A 24,568-nucleotide genomic window follows, 5' to 3' on the forward strand; every position below is an offset into this window, starting at 1 on the left:
GATTCCAAGATTTCAGCACTTGCTTAAGGTACTTTAGCTTTTGTTGAAATTGAAACATCTTGGCTCCTGCGGGGGGGATAAAGGATTTCTAGGCAGCGATGATCACTTCTTTGAAATTAGGATGAGAGAACCAGAAGGATTCAAAGCAGAAATGTTTGTTGCTCTTAGACTCTGGACGTGACCACTGTAGCATAATGGGCCAGTGATCCGAGCCCACATGAGGCATGATGGATGCATGGAAGTCTCCGCCCAGGTGAATGGCATTATCCGATAAAAGGAATCGGTCCAGTCTTGAAGCTATGTGCTGTGATCCCCTTCTTTTGTTGGTCCATGTATACATACCATTCGAAGTCTGAAGATCCATTAGTTGATTGCTGTGTATAAAGTTTTTAAAGCCGATGCTGTCCCCTTCCAGTCTTGCTCAACCTCCTGATTTTTCCTCCAGTGCTGTGATGGTATTGAAGTCGCCACCACTTATCCAAAGGGGATGGCTCCTGCCATCGTTAAGAGCAGTGAGTGTGTTCAACAAATCAAGCTTTTGTTGTGAATCTTGAGGAAAATACACATTAGTGAGAAGACCATGGATATTGGTCCCAATTAGGTGGAATGTAGTTTGGATGAAGAAGTGAGAGGCATGAAAATCTTGGAGGGAGAGAATTTGAGGATTCCACAAGATTGCTAGCCCTCCAGAAGCTCCTGAGGCATCTACCAAGACTGAGCGACATCTTGTCCATACTTTATTTAGAATTTTCTCCAATACAACGATGTGGCATTTGGTTTCTTGTAAAAAGACTAGTGTAGGCTTTTCTTGCTGGATCATATTTTTTAGCATTCGGTGTTTTGCAGGGCTATTAAGCCCTCTCACGTTCCATGAGATTAGCTTCATGAGGAACCATGGGGAAGAGATTTAAAGAACTTGGTCAGATTGGGGAATCTTCGAGAGTCCACCAACATTTCTCCAATAATAATAGTCCTTTGCAGATCTGTTTTGCACCCTCGTTTTTTCGAATCTTTCAGGATTTTTTTACCATCCCAAGGACTGCTTTCCTGAATGCCAAGGTATTTTTTTTGCTGTGCTCTGGCCAAAACAACTTCAAGTCTTTCTATTTCTCTAGGGGGTATGTCACTGAATTCTTTCTGTCGACACGCTACTTCCAGTTTGAGCATGTCCAGACCTCCTAGATCTACACTTTCTGGTTCCTCCTCCATGTGTATCAGTTTTTTCTCTTCCTCCTCATCTGAACTTTGATGAATACTGAGAGCTTGAGATGCATCTATCTCCATGGTGGAAGATTGTAGGGCTGTGTCTGAAGCTTGATTTTTCTTAGTGGAGTTTGAGACGAGGGTGCTAATTAAAGCGGACTTTGAGGGCGAGGCTGAAGGATTTGGGGGAGGCATTGGAGTGGAAGGGGAAGGATCTGAAGGAGGTATGAATGCGTGATCCTCCAAGTTGGTTTTTGAAGACAGGGTTTCAAAACTATTTCTTGTTTCAGGTTTCTTCGGAGCTTCTGGAGCAACTGGAGGTTTCTTGGCATGCTTTCTACGATTGGAGACCCTAGTGAATCCCTCAACATCTTTACTCGTCTCAGTTGCGGGAACTTTAGATTGAAGATTCAGAGGGCAGTCCCTGAAAAGATGACCATGTTCATGGCACTTTATGCATCAAAAAGGGATATGCTCGTAGTCTATTGTTTGGATCCATTCAAAATCGTCATGAAATAGACTTACCGAATCTGTGAGTTCTTTGGCTAGATGAATGTGTACATAGATCCTGGCGTAGGAGGTGTATCTTCTGGATTTGGTTTCCTCGACGATTTTGATGAAGGCTCCGAGGCTGTTGCCAATGTCCTCTAAGGTATCCTCGTTCTAGTATTCCAAGGGAAGAGAATACATGCGTATCCATACTAGAGCCCAGTTGAAATCTTCTTTGTCTAGATTGAACCTCGCTTTCCATTCACGAAGATACAGGCCTGCAGAGTTGAAGAAATATGGGCCTCCTTCGAAGATGCGAGTTTTGTCTTTTAGACAGTTGAAGATGGCGGTGAAGAAACCTTTGGGGCCAAGCTGCAGAGTGACTTGTCCTTTGGGCTTCCATTTGGAGGCAATCCAACCATGCAAGGCCTTTTCCATTGGCTAGAATCTGAGGAACTTGCCTATGAGTGCATGATCCCTCATAAATTGGATTTGGTTGTTGATTCGATCACTGGGAAGATCTATCTTGATTCTCTCTGCAGACTTGGGAATGCATGTCGCAGAGGACGCTTTTGGCCTTGGCATCGTGTCGCTCTGAACTGTACTTTTTTCTTTAGCTGCCTCATGACCTGCAGAAGTGTCTTCGCTATTGGTATTGTCAGGATCAGTGTGGAGGGCGTCGTTTGGGATGGGTCTAGAACCGGCTGGAACATCTACGATAACTGGAGTGTCAAAGGAAGGGTCTGATGCAGGAGGGGGGGAAGAGCCCACCCCTTTGGATGGCGGAGCCATGTTGAGGTGATTAGCGCCGAAGTAGGACAGGATAGCCGAGGGCGCAGAGGTGATATGCAACAAGTTTGCTCAGGAACCCTAGCAGGGGTAGCCGAATCATCGCCTAGCGGGAGTTCACCAATTCAGTCCTATGTGCTCTAAAAGATAAAATATGAACACATTGACAATTCAAAATTAGAAGTACATTATGTAGGACTAAAACTATCTCTATTTAGTGCATCCTTGATTTTTTCTTTGGCGACATCCTCTCTAGTTGTGCCAAAGGTTGAAGTCAACTGCTCCACTTTGGCCTTGGATTATGTGGGAAATTTCTTCTTGTTGGCCTTGGATAGGCTCTATAACATCCTAAACCTTCCCATCTGTCAATGTGAGTCAGTAACTTGATCCCCTATCTCCTTTACTTTGGAAAGTAGTTCATTTTTTATTAACAAATTCGATGTGAAGGTTTATTAAATTGTAGGATATTTCAAGGTTATTAACCAGTTTTTGTTTAAATATGACTGGATTGTTATCCTTGTTTATTTTTTCCTTCTAACATAATGCTCTCTTGAACTTCATGGACATATCTCACTGTTGTAAAACAACCACTATAGAATGCATGGTAACAATTGTTAATGTTATGTAACGAAATCACAAAAAAGAAAAGAAAAGATAGATCTACGACTTAAAAATAAGCCTCTTCAAGGGGGAAACCTCCTTTTACATCACATAAATTAAAAATTCTTGGATGATTCAAATGAAAAGATGTCCTTGGTATATATAGGAGTCTAAAGGGTCAAAATATAATTATGGCCTACATAACAATAATAATGTAAGGGCTCAACAATAGTAATAGTGGGTTTCTATGGGGCATACAAATAATAATATGAGGGTTCTAAAACAACAATAACAATATGGGGGCTACACTAGTATTATAGGGGCGTAACATGCCCCTCTCCTTAAAAAAAGTGTTTTCCTCAATGCTTAAATAGTTTTGGATGCTTTTGTATGAAATACTCATCCTCCCATATGGAATCTTTAGCATGTAAGTTCTTTCACTTAATGAGATACTCTAAAAATGATCAATTCTGTGGCTGTCAGATTCTTGTGTCTATGATTGCTTCAAGTACCAATATGATTTTTTCTTCTTCGTCAAGTTCTAGAAATATAATTTTAACTGGAATCTTGTCACCTATAACCTTATTTAAGCATGAAACATGGAAAACTGTGTGTACTCGTGAAGATGAAACCAAATCCAATTTGTATGCCATAATACCAATCCTTTGCAATAACTTGCAAGGGTCATATTACTTGGGTGATAATTTATTATCCTTCTTGGCTTTCTTGAGGGACATTTGTTTGCATGGTTATAACCATAAAAATACCCAATCACCCACACCAAAACTTATTTCACTGCGGTGCTGATCTGCCTATTGTTTCATTCGATTTTGCGCAAGAGTCAGGCTATCCTTTAATATTTGGAGAACTTGTTGTTGATGTTCGATGTGATCTTTCAATGCATGAATGTTAGAATTGTCTCTTAAAGGCAATGTGATGGATGGTGGATGATATCCATAAAGCACCATAAATGGGGTCATTTTTGCTACATATGGAAGGAAGTGTTATACCACCATTCCGTCAAAGGTAACAAATTTACTCATTGTGTTTTTTTGTCAGATACAAAGCAATGATGATATCCTTCCAACATTTGTTTACTATCTCAATTTTCCCATTAGATTGAAGATGATAAGATGAGCTATGAGCTAATTGAGTACCAAGGCATGAAAATAATTTTGTCCAAAAATTTCTAGTGAAAATGGGATCTCTGTCACTTAAAGTAATCTTTGGGTTTCCATATAGCTTTTGAATTGTTTCCATCAAATGCAATAGCGATTGTACTGACTTTGAAAGGATGAGATAATTCACAAAAGTGTGCATTCTTGGTAAGTCTATCAACTACCACCATGATGACACTCTTTCCTTTGTTTGTATGGTTATATCCACAAAAATACCCAATCACCCACATCAAAACTTATTTCACTGCGATGCTGATTTGCCTATTGTTTCATTCAATTTTGCACCAGAGTCAGGTTATCATTTAATATTTGGAGAACTTGTTGTTGATGCTCGATGTGATATTTCATTGCCTAAACCTTAGAATTGTCTCTTAAAGATAATGTGAGGGATGGTGGATGATATCCATAAAGCACCGTAAATGGGGTCATTTTTCCTACCATATGGAAGGAAGTGTTATACCACCATTCTGTCAAAGGTAACCAATTTACCCATTGTGTTTTTTATCAGATACAAAGAAATGATGATATCCTTCCAAACCTTTGTTTAGTATCTCAATTTTCCCATCAGATTGAAGATGATAAGATGAGATATGAGCTAATTGAGTACCAAGACAAGAAAATAAATTTGTCCAAAAATTTCTAGTGAAAATGGGATCTCTGTCACTGAAAATAATCTTTGGGTTTCCATGTAGCTTTTGAACTATTTCCATAAAATGCAATAGAAACTATACTGAATTTGAAAGGATGAGATAATGCACAAAAGTGTGCATACTTGGTAAGTCTATCAACTACCACCATGATGACAATCTTTCCTTTGGACTTGGGTAAACCTGTGATAAAATCCAGTGAGACTTCCTACTAATGCTGACTTGGAATGACTAATGGTTGTAAAAGTCCCAAGTCAGCATTAGTAGGAACTACTATAGAAGAGAAGGAAGTCCATCCTTCTTGTGCACCAATACTACTATAGAAGAGAAGGAACTATAGCTAGGTTGAATTATACCTGCCTCTAGCATTTATGCAACCATACACTCAATTTCACTCTTTTGGGCATAGGGATATCTATAAGGTCCGGTGTTTCGAGGAACGCTTATGGGAATCAAGTGAATAGCTTGATCGTGATTGGGAATATGTGGGATACCTTTGGGAGTCACAAATACCTTGGAATAATTGTCAAGTACCCTTCTGAGATCTAGAGAAATAAATGACTTATATGTTTGAACATCTATTGAGCATATTTTCATAATTACCCCTTGTTGTTCCTTCTTCAAAATATTTTTCATGCCATTAGAGCTAATTATCTTCCTAGGTTTCCCTTTGATACCCCTTAATTCAATTTCCTTTCCTTCCCAAAAAAAATTCAAGAAAAGTTCTTGAAAATTAAAAGCTACCATCCTTAAATATTGTAACCATTGCACTCCTAATACAACATCTCCATGTTATCGAGAAAACTAGTGTCCATTCAGAGCTGCTAGTCCCACTAAGATGGGTAGCTATCTTAGAAACAAACAGATTAAAGTTACTTGTATTTTCCTTTATGAGAGATAGATGAGAGAGAAGCAGAGAGCACCAACCTCAGTCTTTCACTAGTTTCCTTGCTTGTTTCCTCTCTCCTTTGATAGAGCTTTCGCCACTCCTTTCTCACTTGTCCTGCTTCAAAGAACACCTGTAGAGCCAAGGCAGCAAAATACCATCAAAGCATAGAGATCTATAACCATAAATAATGTAGGATCAGATGTACATTAACCATATAAATGCATACATAAACAAGATTCAGAGATATACAAGCATATGGAGGAAAACTCAAATAGCTTTGTTGATAGAAGTAGTAGAAGAGAGGATTACAACCAAGCTATCTGATCCAGCATCATCCTCCCAGCATGAAAGCCCTTTTCACCTCATACAAAGCAAGATCACCCAACAATGTCTTCAAAGAGAAACCAACAACACTTCCTTGCAAATTACAAAATTCCAGCCTCTGGATCTCTTGGACGAGGGATCCATATATAGATGTTTATAGGAGAGTCATTCAGCTTTTTGGATTTTGATTAGTGTCATTTCACTGATAGTTCTTGGTTCCACTTGGAGATTTCAGATCTCTTACTCATCCCTGGGCGAATTCAGAGAGGCAAGTGTCATATGAGCAGTTTCTAGAAGATTCTCTGGGTTTCCACCTAACACACTGCTTCTACCATTTGTCTGCTCTCACTCATCGCACCCTACTGAAGGGCTCTCCTGTATGCATCGCATCCCCCGTGTGTAATAGGTGAGATGCATCGTACCCTATGCATGGAGAGTTCTGTATGGTCCTGTTTTGACCAGTTCTGAGTAGTTTTTCATGGAGAACTTCTGGGAGATGATGTAATCAACTGACCTTGTTCCTTTAGGGTATGAAAAAACACTTTTAGGGGTTTAGAAGCCCTTGGTTTATGGACATATGTGATTGGGGTTGCAGTGCCCAAATATGTCTATAACACTCCACTACCCATTGGAATGACAAGCATTGTACTTTTCAATACATATTCCCCTATAATTAAATTGATATGATGGAATGTCCCTCATAAATTTATATTTCCTCCATTTTTAACCATCACATGAAACTCTGGTGTTGGATATAAAAATCAATTCAACTCCTTGGCTATCTTAAAATGAATAAAATTGTGGGTACTACCCGAATCAATCAACACTATTACCTTTTTCTTCTTGATATATCCTTTTACCATGAGAGTTTGAGGAGTGATAATTCCTGCTAATGCATTACAAGATATGGTCAGATTCATTTCTTTTTTTTCAACCCCTCGGTTTGGTTCATGGCGTATATATTCTTATTTTGATGTTTCTTGTTCCTTTTCTTCCTCCTCTTCACAATCTATGTAAAATAATTTCTTCTCAGCAAACTTATGACCTTTAGTGTATCTTCTATCACAACTATAACAAATCCCTTTTTCTCCCTTTTCCTCCAATTGTTGTTGTGTCAACCTTGTAGGTTGTGGGAGGCTAGGAGCAACAATAATTCCATATTTATAATTGTGAGTGGTAGAATTGTTTCCATAAATTTTCTTTCAACTTTTCTTGCTACCTTGAATGCATTTTCCAATGACTTATGTTCTATTGGTGTAGGTGTTATACACCTAAGTCAATGACGGAGGAATAACCCGGTCTGAGGCTCTTTAATATCCCAACCCATTTGGTATAGCTATCCTTGTCGGGGTTAGCATTGGGTCCTTTCTTCTTGTGAAGGATTGAATTTGGGATGAACCTAAAACTAACTGTAAACCTACGTTATACTATGTTATCTTATGATTAAATAATAAATTAAGATGTTACTATTAACTAAACTACAAAAGAATATAAATTAGTTCAATTTTTCAACCTAAACTAATTTAAGTAGAAGGATGTAAGTCTAAATGCAATATACGAGAACAATTCTAATTTATAGATTGCATTTATAAATTAGAATTAGAAATAAAATACAATACTTATGTTACAAGGTCAAAGTATCATACAACAATACACAATTATGTTACAATAAGTGAAAAAGACCAAATCAAAAAGAAACTGGTGCAAGATAAGAATGATTTGAAAATAAACTCGATTTTTTTTTTTTTTTTTTACAAAAGTATGAGATAAAATGCTATTTCTATAATGCAACTACTTATTAAATAATTCTCAATATTGCAAACATACAAGTTACTTGCCTTCATTAATAAACATATTAAAACAATGATTACTTAAATATTTCACATTCATAATTTATATATGAAACAATAACTCATATAGGTTATATGTATTACTTGTCCAAGTAGAAAGGAGAGAAATTGTAATCGATTGCTTAATAGATTCACAAGCTCTGTTTGTAGACTTATTGACACAACCAATAAACCATTAGACAAAGTAAATTACATAACTCATTAATTACTCACAACATTGCATTAATTAAATATGTTTATATAAGAAAGACATTAGACAGATTTAAACATCTGGGACCCACCCACAAATACTCAAATCTTATTTTTGTCCAGATGAATAAAATTCCCAGGACTCCAATCACTGGAGAATTTTATCAATCTAATTTAAATAATAACAAGATTGAAATAACATTTAAATTAAAAAAGAAATGCAATAGTCAATAATCTTTTGTCCAAGAAATCAAATCATTGAACAAAGGAAATTTCTATCTTCTAAAAACTTAGAAATCAAATTATATAGAAATAAGGAAGATATCAACGAGACTGTGAAACATAGAGATGCAATAAATTTACTAAATCCAACCAAGTTAATTCACTATATAAAATATAAATATACCACAGTCATATATTCAACAACTTTTATATGCCCAACATTTCCCCTTTCAGATCCATTTTACAATTGAGTCAAGGAGTTTATATAAACAAAAAGGCCCTCAACCTTACAATAAAAAATAACTATAAAACTGTCTTTGAGTCATTTGGTTATAGAAAATAATAATAAATTTATCAAGTTCAAGCCTTCTCGAACCATAGGAAAATCAACATAAGGCATATGGTAGGTAGAATCCCATACTGGGTTATGAGCAAACACACATTGGTTAGAAGCATCCCGAATCATATTGTCCAAGAAAACCGCCTTGCCATCATTGAAGAGAGGTTGAGAAAATATACTTAAAATTAGAAGAGATAAAAATAAGACTAAAATGGGCTTCTACAAAATCTAAAATACTGTAGCGACATTTTTATTAAAATAATAATTTGAATAAAATAAATATTACCTGCTTTTTTTTTTCAAACACATTGATTATTTTCTGGTACTAGGTCCCTCTAACTCGGATGAGATGGCGACCTTTAGGTTAAGATAATTTATCACAATATGAGTGTCCTTAGACTTGGTCTTGCCTTCAACAAAAGATGATTTGTGTTCATTCATCTTATCATTTCTCTGGAATGCAACCCTCAACTATTCATTTTCATAAATTAATAGGCTAATTTTATGTTCGAGACAAGGAACAATGAGAAGAAACTATTGCTTCAAGTACATTTTTGTAATCAAATCATTTGAGTGAGGGTTTCCTAAGGAAACATCACCACTATTGAAAATATTATCATGATCTAGAGACGTATCTTAAGACTGCAACTTATTTCTTTTCATAGAGGGTTTAAGACTCTTTTCCAAGTCAACCAAAGGAATGGTTCGAGGAGGAACTTTAAGACCAGTTCTTCGAGCCCTAACTATTTTGATTTCCAAACATTTCATTTTCACCATGTCTTACACATGACCAGTTTCTTGTTTGTTTGCAAGATGAACAGGCTGTGCATCAGACTTAGGAGTTTGAACCACGGAATTGGAATTAAGAGATTTGGTTGAAAACCTAGCAACTTAGAGGGAAGTCAATGTTTCATAAAATTTAATTTCATTGTCCTTTGAAGAGGCTAACCCTGTCATTTGAGGAAATACCTCAAATTCATCCTGTTGCAACTCCTCGACCGTGGGTATATTTGTATCAATCAAAGAGGGGTTGGGAGGAGGAGTAGCAGAGGACTTAACTAAATCAAATGGCGGGGGTTTTATATAGCCATTACGAGTAAGAAACAGGTCCCAATGATCACTAATTTGAGCTAAGTGATACCTAACGAATATACAAATTAGCCATGATGTCAAGAATGCTCAACATGGTAAGCTTTTGACATCTTAGTCAAAATTTTAAGGAGAAAATATGGAAAATTAAGTTTCCAGCCTAAAAATGCCATCAAGAGCCGAATGTGATATATAAAAAAACACTGTAATGAATCTTAGAGGTAGAATATTTGTGAGTTAAATGTAATAGGTCGTGCTATTTTTGTTTAAGAAATGAAATCAACATACTTTTAACAAAGTATTCATAGTATTTATTCACTACCAGTTTCTTCCATAGGATGTTTTTGACTAGAACATTTTTCAACCAACACTCACCTTCCAAGGGTAATTGGGTAGTTTCCACCACAAATGACAAGTTGATTTTAATTTCAAGGTTGTTGACATAAGCTCTTATGCCATTGAAAGATGCAACATAATATACCTATGAGATTCTGTTAGGCCCCTACACCCATCAACGTTATAAATATACCTATGAGAAACTATAAAATCTGTGATTCTATAGCAGCTCTTAGTTTGACAATTTTCTCGATTGAGAGCAACTATTTATTAACAACAATCATAACAATTAAGAAGACAATCCTTACATTAAAATACATAGCAAAAAAGATCTCATCTTTAACCAATGAAAATCAAGGTGATGATAAAAGAAATAATTTAAGAATTTGGCTAATATGAATCGAATCATATGAAAACAAAAAATAAAGAAGGGCACTTTATATTTTTTTTAATAAAAATGAAAGGGAGGGGTTGTCTTGCCAACAGGTTCCCAAAGGTGAACCTCATGTTGGATGTTATCTTTTAAAATCCTAATAAAGAAATCAATCATATGCTCATTTGGAATATCAATTAACTTGACATTCAATCTTTTAAAGTCCTCAACATTCCCCAACTGAACCCTTTTGTTTGAGATTTATCAATTGGCTAAAGAAGGTATTGCTCTTTGTATCCTCATAATGTGCTATCGGTTCCTCAGCAAAAAATGTCCAAGTGACTAGTGCTTTACGAGAACAAATCCATTGATAAGATACAAATTGATTGGATTCTAAATATAAATATGCAATGTGTACCTTTTGTGTGTGTTGGACATCATGGAGATCAAAGAACTGCTACATCTATAGTATCCATGTTAATGGATCCTTTCCATCAAAATTCCTTATATCAATATTTGGAATGTGGTTGGTCTGAAACCCAACTTTGGAGTCCCTAAAACCATAATTCATATTCCTTTTGTCCTCATCATGATTTTCATGGATTACCTTGTCACCACTAGGAAGTCTTTCTTGTAGCAACTTTGTCAACCCTTCTAACTTGACATTCATCACTTTTATGTCTACTTTAAAAACTCCCATGTCTGCTTTTAAACCATCCTTCAAAATTTACATGTTCCCTTTTGTTTTTTCTTCTAAACAATTCATCTTATCTTCCAGTTCATTTTTGGATACTCTTTGCGAGAGAAAAATTTGTTGCATTTTCTCTTGTGATAATGATATATCATGTTATATTTCTTCCTCTTCTTCATGCGCCATAGTAGAGCTTTCTGTTGGATTACTGGGTGTATCCATTTTTTAATGAGGCATTTTGGAACCATATAATGATGTCTATGCTTCATCATGCCCTTTGAATCACTTCAAACTAAATTTTCAAACAAAATTTATGTAAAATTAAAAAATACACACATTTTTCTTGCTTTTAGGAGCTCAATATGGAAACTATTGTATTTATATAATTTCAAATCTCCAAGGTATGAATTTGTGTCTTGTCGTATCCCTCTGAGTCTTCTTTCCAATTCCACAAGTCAGATCAAGATTGGATTCTTCAAGATAAAGTTATGGCAAATCTCCCACAATGACCTGATTATGGACTGGTTTAGTAGAGAAAATTTTATGAGATGCCATGTGTCATTATTTCAACCTTCGGTCATGAAATTAATATAGAAGAAAATATAGTCCATTCCATTTTAGTCACTTTAAAAAAAAATCAAATTCTATCCACGAAGAGAAAGTTATGACGATTTTTCTTGGAACACATATTTTAGAATCAATTACGGAGCATGAAAAAACCCTAACTTCTTTGGACCATATATATGAAGATATAGCAAACTAAGCTATGGAATTTTTACACGATGTTGGTCAAAATTTTGATCCATGTGGTCAAAATTTAAGCTTCTGAAGCCTTGAAGAAAAAAATGTTATAGCGAAAATTCCAAGATGCCCTGTTTGAAGCAATGAAACCCTAGGATCCAAAGCTCTAATACCAAATGTTATGTAACCAGATCCCAAAAACAGAAGAAAAGACAGATCAACGACTTGAAAATAAGCTTATTTGAGGGGTAAGCCTCCATTTACATCACATAATTAAACAATTCTTCGATGATTCAAATGACAAAATATCCTTGGTATATATAGGAGTCTAAAGGGTCAAAATATAATTAGGGCTTACATAACAATATTGTAAGATCTCAAAAATAACAATAGTGGGTTTCTATGGGGCACAATAATAACAATATGTGGGTTCTATGGGGCACAAAAATAGCAATATGGGGTTACAGTAGTATTATAGGGACCTAACAGTTAAAGATTGGAGACATACCTTTGATAATGTGTTATGAGATAAACAAGAGGTAGTGTGGGAAAAGGTCATTCAATATATATCTATATATATATATATATATATATATATATATATATATATATATAATGTAACCTTTTGCCTAATCTTCAAAAAAGATTCTGATTGTACTTTGAAAATATCATTTGATTCTTTATAGATTTTGTTTGTGAGGGAAAATTAATGAAATTTGGATCCTTCATAAGAGGGAGTATTTTATCTCTACAAAGGATCTCATTCCCTACCAATATCATGTTCTCCCTTGTTGTCACCTTTTATCTCTACGTTTCAACCATTTCCCTCTATCCATGATGGTACTGAAATGGTCTTTCCCTCCAACATTGAGTTTCTTGTTGCATGTGGGTATTTTGTGCCAACCTCCTTTATCGTTGAGTACACCTTAGGATATTAGGTGCGTTTTTATGTCTAATTTATTTCATGACTTTGAAAATTCCTTTAAGGGAAATCGATCCCCATTCTCTTTCATTTGCTACTCTGTTATTTAATTTTAGGGTTATCACCATTCAAAGCACAGACTCTTTATTTCAAGGTCTCATTAGCATGTGTGAGAAACTCAATGATACGATTGTCTGATTAATAATCTCAAGTATTGCTTATAACATGAAGAAGATGAAAATTACTAAGTAAAAACTTCACCTTGATGAATAAGAGGGAGATAAATTCCATGAGAAGTTATTCACATCCTCTGATGACTATATGCCTTTGTGAGTTTGAGTTCTATGGAATTTTTTGTCGCTATATTTGTCCCTTCATTTGCAGTTTTGTCATCTTGAATTATTTGATGCATATTTAACTAGAAATATTTGTTTCCACACACAAAGAAAAAATACATATAAGGGATCATATATTATGTTCTTTTTCACTTAAATTTCAAAAGGACAACTAAAGAGTTTAATAGAATTAATTCAAATTCATGAAGTCAATATTACTTAGAGAATCAACAGATAAATGCTAATCGATTTAAGATTTATATATGTGGAATTTATATGTTTCATACCCCTTTCTCTCCATTTTGAGTTCTTAATCTAGTGAAAAAGCTTTTGATTTTCTCTTTCATTTGCTAAAGTGAATTTAGATTTATAGTTGTTTGTCTTTGAAGAATGAATATTTTTTTTCAAGAGAAAATTAATATAATTTATGAGCTTAGTCGGAAAATGTTTAATTAAGAACCTCAAGGATGAGATATAACAAGAAGAAGATGTTGAGTACTTAGTAAACATTTCACTGAAATTGGTAAATGAGAATAACTTCATCAATAAGCTATATACATAATCTCCCATGTTTAGTTTCTTCCTTATTTTGATACCAACTTAATAACTCCCATCCTTATCCTTTCATCTTCAGTTATAATGTCTTGAATAATTTCATGCATATGATTAATTATATATATTTATTTATCTATATAAATAAAAAAATACATATAAAGGCTAATATATTATTATAAAAATGCAATTACTCTCACTTTAATGCCAAAATGAGGAGAGGATAATTTAATTAAGTCCTTTTCATAAATGAATTCCATAATACGAGGATAATATATGGATATAGAAAAACGGATAATGAAAGCATACATATATATGTCATAGGTGTTTTTAGCCTTTTCTCCTCATTTTGAGTTCTTCTTTTGAAAATGCTTCTAATGTTCTCTTTCTTGAAAAAGATCATAATTTTGTTTATAGAACAATATTACATTCCTAATCTATTAAAAAGAATGTGTGATAATATCTTAGATTCACATAACTCCTAAGACATCGCACTTATTTCAACCAATTGTCTAGACATAAAAAAAAAACCAAATATCATAAACATAGACCTTGATATCCTCCTATAGGTCCATACATATCTCATTAATAGAGCCTAAATGAATTGGATTAAAATAATTCAATATTTCATAACAATGCTCCCACCCATTCTGTTGTGGCCACCAATGTTGTGGGGAAAAATGCCTATGCAGGACGATCCTATCCACCTAAGGTGTGACAGTGCCTTAGCAACAAACAGAGACAGCTATTCTAGTATTATTCCTTTATGAATTAAGAATGAAGAGAGATGGATGGACTAAACGGTGTCTTCCGTTTGTCCCTCGATCCGGTTTCCCTTCTCTTTGAGAGTTCCCAGCTACTTGCCTTCTCGCTCGCCCAGCTTCAAGAGGTTTCTGCAAGATCACAAGAAGAGAACACTACACAAGACATGGATTCATATTCATAACTAGTTCAAGATTAGAAATAAACTAAACATACTAATGCAATCATACATCAAAGATACATCAGTATATAGGAGAAACCAAGATAGCTTTATTGATGAATAACAAGGTTCAGGAAGAGATACAACCCAGAGGGCTCCAATCCAGCATCTCCTTCCCAGCAAATGGAATTCCTATCTTCACCCCCTTCAAAGCATTAAGCACCCAATGATTCCAATCTCAAACCAACAGCAATTCTTTGCAATAACAAAATTCCAGCCTCCAGATCTCATGGAGGAGAGATCCATATATAGATGTTTGGAGAGAGGATGAGTCAGCTTGAGATCTGACTAGTGTCCTCTCCCTCTGTCAGTTCTTGATTCCACTTGGAGGTTCTTGCTTCCACTTGGAGATTTGGAACCTCTTACTCATCATAGTCGAATTCCCTGAGGCAAGTGTCATTGAGGAAGATGACACCTCGTGGAATGAACTTGCCACATGTCAACTCTCGCTCAGCGCAGGTAGCCAGTGTTGGCTTTGACATTCAGCGCAGGTAGCCAGTGTTGGCTTTGACATTCAGCGCAGACAGCTAGTGGAGCCACTGAATTGATCCTGAATTGACTTGTTTTTGAGCAGTTTCTGGTGGAGAACTTCTGTGAATTGCTGTGGTTTGTTAGCCTTGTTCCTCTAGGGGTAGGAACAACATGTTTAGGGACTTTGGATCCCTTAGATTATGGACATTTCATGCTCAATGCTGTAAGGCACAAAAATGTCTATAACAGTTGCCCCCTAAAGTATGAGGCTGTTTATCGGGTGAAATGCTTTATCAGGGGGATCCGAAGTTCATCCAATGCTGGGAGGAGACCTGTAATAAGATACAATACAATACATTATTCTTCATACTGCTTTCATGATCTAGCTGAGGTGGGCATTCCCATGCTCAGCTTTATAAATTCATTTTTCTGTACATAGAACAGACAATCGTCTGATGGTAGACTGATAATTTTGATGAAATTATCATCCTTTGAGTAGGATGATTATCTGCTGCAATGATGTACATGTTAATGCCTTTATCTTTCCTGAATATATATCACAGCCCGGATGGATGAAACTAGATCCGGGGTCTTCAAACGCGTTCGATCTTCACTCTAAGTACAAGTCGATCCATGTGAGAAATGTTCTGAAGTCGAACATGGAAAGACATCGCTTGATTACCGGTCAATGAGGTAAACCGTTAACAAGCGCGAGAGGAATCACCGATAATGATAATGACCCTCAAGGTACTGCAGTACAATTTACGTGGTGTGAATAAAGGACTTGGCGTCGAACACCACGCAAAATCTTTCGGTCGAAGGTCATTGATGTATACCTGTCGCCGGAAGTGAGAAACTTGCCATTGAGGCATGCAAGCTTCAAAGTACTGAAGGGGTTGTTCCTAGATCAACTTCTTGGATAATGAGCTGATGTCGACAAGAAGCGATCCGTCAAAGGAGGGCCTTAATGAATCCCACATCAATGACACGGAACGGAGCTAATGATTTTGATGGAGGTGAAAACGATCTGTGACATATGATTCAGGGTGGCGGTCATGAAAGGATGAAGGATAATGTACGGCAGTGGATGGGACACGATTGACTTTTCTGAACGACTTCTCTTGAACATGTGGCGACACTGATGCGATGGATCGGTAGCATTACCCCAAATATGGATGGTATGGCGAGACCATGGATGTGACCGGTGAATGAAACAACCCAACCCGATTGTGGTACGGAGGAAAAGTGTCATGTTCAAGAGCGACTTGCTACCATCAAAGTTTTCTTGAGTTTCTCCCAATTTTTCCCCAGTCATTGCTGACCAGTACCTCTTTATTTTTGTCAAGCTTGAGGAGGATAACATATGCTTGTTCTATAACCTTCCCTTCGGGCAAGCCCATCGCTATGTTTTAACGAGCCTAGCGATAGTGAAACTCGTTCTCGTCTAAAGACAAGTTTGTCGCTATTTAATGATTTTAACGAGTCTAACGACAAAGATAACTCGGTCCTTTTCATTTTTAGAGAGTCTGAAAAGGTACATAAAGTCAACTCCAAAAGTCCTTTTTCGTCATCTAATCCCTTAAGTCCGAAAAAGTATAAAACAATACAGAAGGGATGATTTTTCGATAGTTTTAACGAGCTGAACAAAACAAGCGCTCGATCTTTTTGTGCAATAATCCCTCAGGTCCAAAAAGATTAAAATCTAGAGGAGGGATAGCACTTCCGGTCGCTTTAACGAGCTAGAAGGCCAAAACTCGGCAATCTTTTCATATTTTACGAGTCAGATGAAAAGAGCTTAAAGAAGACTCGTCTTTTGAGGAACGAGTGATAAACAGGGTTAGCAGCTGATTCCAGGTACAGGTTGGAATTTTCCAATCACGGCAGTGTCACAAGGATGTCTAGGTGAAATCACTCTTCGCAGCTGTTCCTCAAAATGGGTAAACAATCATATGGAGGTGAACGATCGGCCAATATGAAAAGTGGAGGTGACGGTGCAAACACGACCAAGGCTTTAATGGCTGATAAGGTTACATTCACAGTGGTTATTTACCGGGTAGTGGTTCATTTTTTATTTTAAAATGAGCTTAAACGCTGGTGGAAACACTTGCTCATTGCTTATGTTTATTTTTTAACGAGCATGAAGTCCGCGTTAAAACTGCTCGGATCTTGCATTTATTTTTTAACGAGCATGAACTGTGTGCTAAAACTGCTCAATATACCAGTCATATGATAAGAGTGTCTCATTGAGATTCTATTTTTTATGGAGCTTCATCTCACGAAGCTTTGCCCCGGATCCTTTCGTTATGCAAGTTCGGAAACGACTAATCCTATGAGTTTAAAGGGTTAGACCTACAGGTTTAAAGGGAGGACCTAAAAATTTAAAAAATAAATAGCCGCCCCTTGCTTGCACTCCAAAAGGTTTGCATGCCCCCAGGAATAAAGTATGATTTCAAGGTTACCTCTACTTCATTTCCGTCAAAACATTCGTTTCACCGAGAGAGGCCTACCTCTTTCAGGTTACCCAAAGATTGTCTCATTAATCTTTCAAACAAAACACTTCCTCGGCAATGTCTACCGAAATAGACAAAGGTGAGCGACGTAGCCCGCCAACTCACATAACTTTGACAAAAGAATCTTATTCTAGAATAACCCTCTTCCTAGACGGACGGGGTACAGACTAGTCATATTCTCCCGCGGAAACCTACTCTATACCCAAAGTTTCCCTGCCGAAGCAGACCAGGACGCATGCCCCCTGGGTTCCAGTCATATCCTCCCGGATTACTCGCGCTCATCAGGAGGACGGACCGTGGGTTGAGACACTTCTTGCGTGAATAGACCATTTAGGGATGGTATATGACTATTTGCGATGTGTGATCCGAGAAATGAAAGTTGGTCCACGAGCTTGACCACTCTTCCTTCATGCGGAAAACACATTACTCTAAAGAGTGAGGAGATGAGGGCTCCCATGCAATATATATAATCTCGTCCAAGGAGTAGGTTATAATCCAAGGGTCCTTGAACGACCATCACATTCATTTGAACGGTCTTCCCTTTCAATGTTATGGGCACATTGGGGAGGATCCCTAAAGGTCGACTGGTTCCTTTATCAAAGCCTGATAGATTTCTCATCTCAGGCAAAAGCGCTGGCGAACCAAGTGCTTTCCAAGCAATAGAGGAAAGGGTACTCACAGATGCCCCCTCATCAATGATAGTGCCAGCCATTACCATTATGTATATTTGAACGATAATTTTGAATTGTATACTGGCTGGCAACCGGGGTCTGCCTAGTTGGTTCCAGTCGAACGAGACAACTAGGTTGCTTGGTGGTGGGACTGAATAGACGGCCAGATATCGCTCTGACGAACTTCCTTCCTGCGATAAAGGAATGGGTGCATTGCCCCCGTGTTCGTCGGAGTCAGTGTTGATGAAGAGAATTTGGACGGTGTCGTCTTTATTCTCCTCTGTGATGGTATCATTCGAACATAGAGCCTCTGAAGGCAAAACCGGGTCAACTACCGCCTCAACCTTTTGACTTTCGTCAGGTATGGATTCAGACGGTTCATCTTCAATGATAGGTGCTTCGGCTGACCACCTGAGCGGGCCAGCCGGGTTCTCAACTGGTGAAGGACTTGGCAGGAGTTTTTGATATCCAGGAGGAAGTTGCACTGGTAAAACCGGGCGATCTTCCAAAACTCTTTTAGCCTCGTCTAAGAAGGGACAACGGTGGATGGCATGGTCGCCTTCACACAGTTTGCAGGGAAATCTAGCTTTCCCTCTCTGTCCTGTGACTTCACTTTCACTAGTTGACGGTGAGCTGTCAACATGGCTATCAGAGGTTGATGCCACCGAATTGTGCAAACGGGGGGACCAGTCCCTTAGTATCCGAGGGATGCAGGGACAATCTGGTCTCCCTTGCATATGAAACATGGCGATTTAGGCCTAGTCAGTGCTGTGTGTGGATTTTTGTCAGACGCCACTTGTTTGCCCCCAGTCGCTTTTGGCTCCTTCTTCTTCTCTTTCTTCTTCTTTTCCTTCTTCTCCTTAGGAACTTGGTTTTTTGTTTTACCAGTTCCGTCAAGCGAAGAGGAAGGGGGAGAGGAAGAATTAGATGAAGTAGAAGGCTGGTGGGAAACTCTGGTCTGGTCTAACTGTTGACTCGACTATTCAGGAATAGTGGTGTTCTGAACGACATTGGTTGAAAAGAGCCAGACCGACAGGCCAATTGTCAGTCCTGGAAGCGACAATGTGGCCATATGGGGCGCACCAACATCTCCCCAAGAGGAGAAGGGACTAGGATTTCCACCAAGGGGAATTCCTTGGTTGGTGTGCTCCATTTTTTCAACCTCAAGATCAACGCAGGAATAGGGGTGATTGTTCCGTTTAAAATAAATTTTAATGACGCTTTAGACACAACTTGCTTTTTCAATTTTAAAGAGTCGAGAAAAAGCTAAAGATGACTCTAGTCTCCTTCGATGTTTTAACGAGCCCGAAGTGACAAATGCTCGGATGGACTTTTTCCGTTATAGAGTCTGAAAAAGGCCAAAAGGAACTGCTCTGGACTTCTAGGTAGAGGGTGTGCCAAACTTTTCGCAAAACCGCAGAATACTTTTTAGGGTACGGGCAGTCGATCTTCTTGAATGCTGTGTTCAGTGCATTGCGATCAGTAGGGCGGCCGACACGACTTCCTAAGGATAAAGGTTTTATGCCTATAGGGGTCTCCCAATATATACGCGACGGTACGTGGGAGCACAATCCGTACTGGCGCTGTCGTCTCTCAGGAGGAATCACCCACCATCAACAAGATCGACAGTCACCAGGCTTTACGACGCCGGAACACGTCTCTAGCCTAGACCTCTATGTTGTGCGTTATGTTGCAAAGCGTTGTTAAGTTCATTCAATTTATTTTAGGTTGATCTTTTTTAAAAGTTTGCCTTTCTGGATCACCACGAGATGTATGATACAATTCCTAAATGCAGTCTAAAGATGATAAGCAAGCTTTATATCTTTTCAACTTTGAAAATCCTAGCTACTAAGGGAAAAGAAAGACACCATCTTTTCTCAAAGAGCAATCAGCACACTCTAATGCACTTTTCCTAAATCAATCATGCAAACTATCAAGATGCAAATGCACAATGCAGGTGTTTGTTTTCCGCTTTCTTAGTATTGATGCCTACATAGAAAGCTTTTTGTACAACTTTGGATTTGCTTTTAAATGACAAATACAAACAAGTTCTTTTTTCGACATCAGAGAGGGTAGAAGAGATTACAACACTTAACGATTTTCGAAATGAATACTTGTTTTGACACTTTAAAAGAGACAAACTGAAACCAAAATCAAAAGTAAATGTATAATCAACTGCAAACAGCCAATGAACTCTCTCCTAAGATCACAATCAACAGATCTGAATCAAGGGCTACAGGATGATTATTTCACTCATGCAAAGGAAAACTGTAAATGACGCCACAAACACATAAAAACACTCACAGTCTTTTTGTACAAAAGGAGGCGGAATTTAAGCAGAGAAAAGGAGTTATCAGACTGGTACCTATGCTGGTTACAGGCTGCAAAAATCAGAGATCAAAACAAGGCAAAACAGAGCAGAGAACCCCAGCTGCACAAGGCCAAACTGGTTCAGCGCAACCTCAACACAGGGGTTTTGACATTCAGCACAGGTAGCCTTCACGGGACCTGCGTTGAAATGCAGAATCCCTTCACAGGGTCTGCGCTGAAGGAGAAACTCTCGTTTCTCACTGGGTTCTGGGTCACAGATTGCTATTTAATCTACTGTTTTAGGCCAAATAAAAGCAACAAGCAAGGTGCAATCAAAGGGATGCTTTGAGGGAGTACTAAGATCTATCACAAAGGATCATCAAATCATTTGTGAGTCCATTGTTCAGATCATAGACAAGTCCAGTGATTGGATCAAAGCAACAACTGTCTACTTTGCATCTCGGAATAGCAGATGCAGTTCGATTGTTGCTGTCGAGTCTATGAAACAAACAATGATAGAAACACAAATAAAATGACTAAACAGATCTCCCCAGCGGAGTCGCCAATTTGTTGTGGGGAAAAATGCCTATGCAGGACGATCCTATCCACCTAAGGTGTGACAGTGCCTTAGCAACAAACAGAGACAACTATTCTAGTATTCTTCCTTTATGAATTAAGAATGAAGAGAGATGGATGGACTAACCGGTGTCTTCCGTTTGTCCCTCGATCCGGTTTCCATTCTCTTTGAGAGTTCCTAGCTACTTGCCTTCTTGCTCGCCCAACTTCAAGAGGTTTCTGCAAGATCACAAGAAGAGAACACTACACAAGACATGGATTCATATTCATAACTAGTTCAGGATTAGAAATAAACTAAACATACTAATGCAATCATACATCAAAGATACATCAGTATATAGGAGAAACCAAGATAGCTTTATTGATGAATAACAAGGTTCAGGAAGAGATACAACCCAGAGGGCTCCAATCCAGCATCTCCTTCCCAGCAAATGGAATTCCTACCTTCACCCCCTTCAAAGCATTAATCACCCAATGATTCCAATCTCAAACCAACAACAATTCTTTGCAATAACAAAATTCCAGCCTCCAAATCTCATGGAGGAGAGATCCATATATAGATGTTTGGAGAGAGGATGAGTCAGCTTGAGATCTGACTAGTGTCCTCTCCCTCTGTCAGTTCTTGATTCCACTTGGAGGTTCTTGCTTCCACTTGGAGATTTGGAACCTCTTACTCATCATAGTCGAATTCCCTGAGGCAAGTGTCATTGAGGAAGATGACACCTCGTGGAATGAACTTGCCACATGTCAACTCTCGCTCAGCGCAGGTAGCCAGTGTTGGCTTTGACATTCAGCGCAGACAGCTAGTGGAGCCACTGAATTGATCCTGAATTGACTTGTTTTTGAGCAGTTTCTGGTGGAGAACTTTTGTGAATTGCTATGGTTTGTTAGCCTTGTTCCTCTAGGGGTAGGAACAACATGTTTAGGGACTTTGAATCCCTTAGATTATGGACATTTCATGCTCAATGCTGTAAGGCACAAAAATGTCTATAACAACCAACAACCCCCATCCTTATTAAGTATTAGCAATAAGACTATGTAAGTGGGGACCCTTTGTCAAAAAATTCAAAAAATCAATTAGAACTCATATATGTTACTCCTTAAGAAACATCGAATCGCGCAAAGAATGATAGGATATTTTCTTATGAGTCAAAATGGTAAAATGCGAGATCGTGATGCGAACTCCATCGCATCACATGCATTAAGAAAAGCTCACGTTAGAAAACCTTAAAAAATGCCGATATGCGAAAACGCCGATATGCAATATCGCATATCGCATCTCGCAAAATTGCATGAAAGACACATAACGATTTAACGATTAAGCGATCTGCGATCTTGCAATACTGCGATCCGCGATCTTGCGATAGCGCGATCAAGCAACCTTGCGATAGACGATGAAATTGCGGTAATGCGATACAACGAAATGCGGTACTGCGATGACGATCGCAGAACATTCCATCGCAGATTTTCCTGGCTCAATATTCAAGAAAAAGTTTTCCATAAACTAAGAACTGGTTACGTGCTTTAATAATCATTAATGTATTATATGCCATTTGTTAATAAAATATGGTTTTGTGTTGTTCGAAGAGCCAGTTCACGTCAGGTGGTGTGTTTTTGCATATCCGTAGATTCACTTTTTAGAAATAGTTTTGTTTTATTTTTGCTTAGAAAAAGGGCGGTCATTTAAACCGTATCCTGAATCTGTGTAATTAAGTTATTTAGTTAGTAGTATTTAAACCCTTCTCATGCATTTAGAGAAGGGTCTAGAAATTTATCAAAAACTTGTCCTCAAAACATGCACTTTTTCACCCTCAGAGGAAGTTTTTGGTGAATGAATGGATCAAGATTTGTTGATGTTTGCATTTGATGTCTGCTACTGATGTTGCACTTCTGTACTCTTAGTGGATGTTAGAGCAAGGAGAGATAAATCATTTTCGCTTGAAGCTTATAAGTAGGACTATTCATAAATGGTACTTTTATCTCTTGACCATTTCTGCTTATATGTTAAAGTGATATACAGTTTTTAGTTGTTTATGTATTATTGCATGAATGCCTGAGTTATCATTTGGCACTTTTGTACGGTGATAGCTATTTATTTATGCTTAATGTATGAATAGCTCATTATGCGATATGTTTTTCACAACTGTTTCGTCTAACTTTTTATGCGAAGTGGTTCATCCTTATTGATTTCCTTTCTTATAATAGTTGAATGATCTTTATTACCAGTTGTTATTTGAAATATTTTTAGATCGCATAATAGAAGAATTACATCCCGGGTTAGTATAGACTTAGATGTTGCTTCTTATTAGATTACAATAGCATAACATTAGATTACAATTAGAATTAGAATATCGTAAATTAGGAACTGTTAGACCAGGAACATCAAATTCTACACACACACACTCATAGATTGGGAAACTGGTCCCATATCCCTAGTCGGACCCGCTATACTAAACAGATAAGGAGCTGCCAACCAAGGTCCGGACCGGGCGGGTATCCCCCTTGTTGTAGACCTGATTTTCGGGGCTTCAACATATTTGGCGCTAGAAGGAGGGCCTAAACTATGAATGGCAAAAAAATCTAAATCTGAATACCATTCTGAGAGTAAATCACCCTCACCATCTCCCTCGACTTCTCCATTACACTTAAATCCAGAGTTAGAGGTCGCTCGAGTATCAACTGCTGCTACAAACCCTGACATTTCAGAACAATCTACAGCTGAACTTACTGAAGTCGAATCTCTGATTCACAAACTTCAACGATTTTCCATTTCTCCTCAAAGGTCTGATAAATCTCAAGGCAACGTGACTTCGCATTATAACCCTGCTCATCCCTTGACCAGGCTAAAGAGTGAAAAGTTTGGCGTTCAGCCAACCGAATTACCTCTTCCCACCAAGAAAAGAGCAAGGAAATCACCTAAAGAGTCCGACAATGAGACTCTTTTGTTAACATCATCCATCTCAACTTCTTCACCGTGAAGTCAGCCATCCACTCCACCACTTCAGATCATCGTCCATCCATCCATTGGAACCCCCACAACTCTTCCTCAGTCATCTACAATCATAGTATCCTCATCTTCCCAGCCACAGGGATCATCTTCTGCACTTTCCACTGTTAGTAGCACAACAATGGCCCAGTCTCCATGGAATAACCCTGGGGCAGTCTTAATGCCTGCACCCTTGAGTCAAATACCGGCCCATCCTGAGAAATGGCTGCCTAAATTTAATCCCGAGGCAGACATGCTAGTAGAAGAGCACATAAACAACTTTATGCTATCCATTAATCTCAA

This window comes from Pinus tabuliformis, chromosome 6 (genome assembly GCF_031772625.1).
Source record: "Pinus tabuliformis cultivar Carrire ecotype Pingquan chromosome 6, CPIR1, whole genome shotgun sequence".
In the NCBI taxonomy this organism is placed as follows: Eukaryota; Viridiplantae; Streptophyta; class Pinopsida; order Pinales; family Pinaceae; genus Pinus; species Pinus tabuliformis.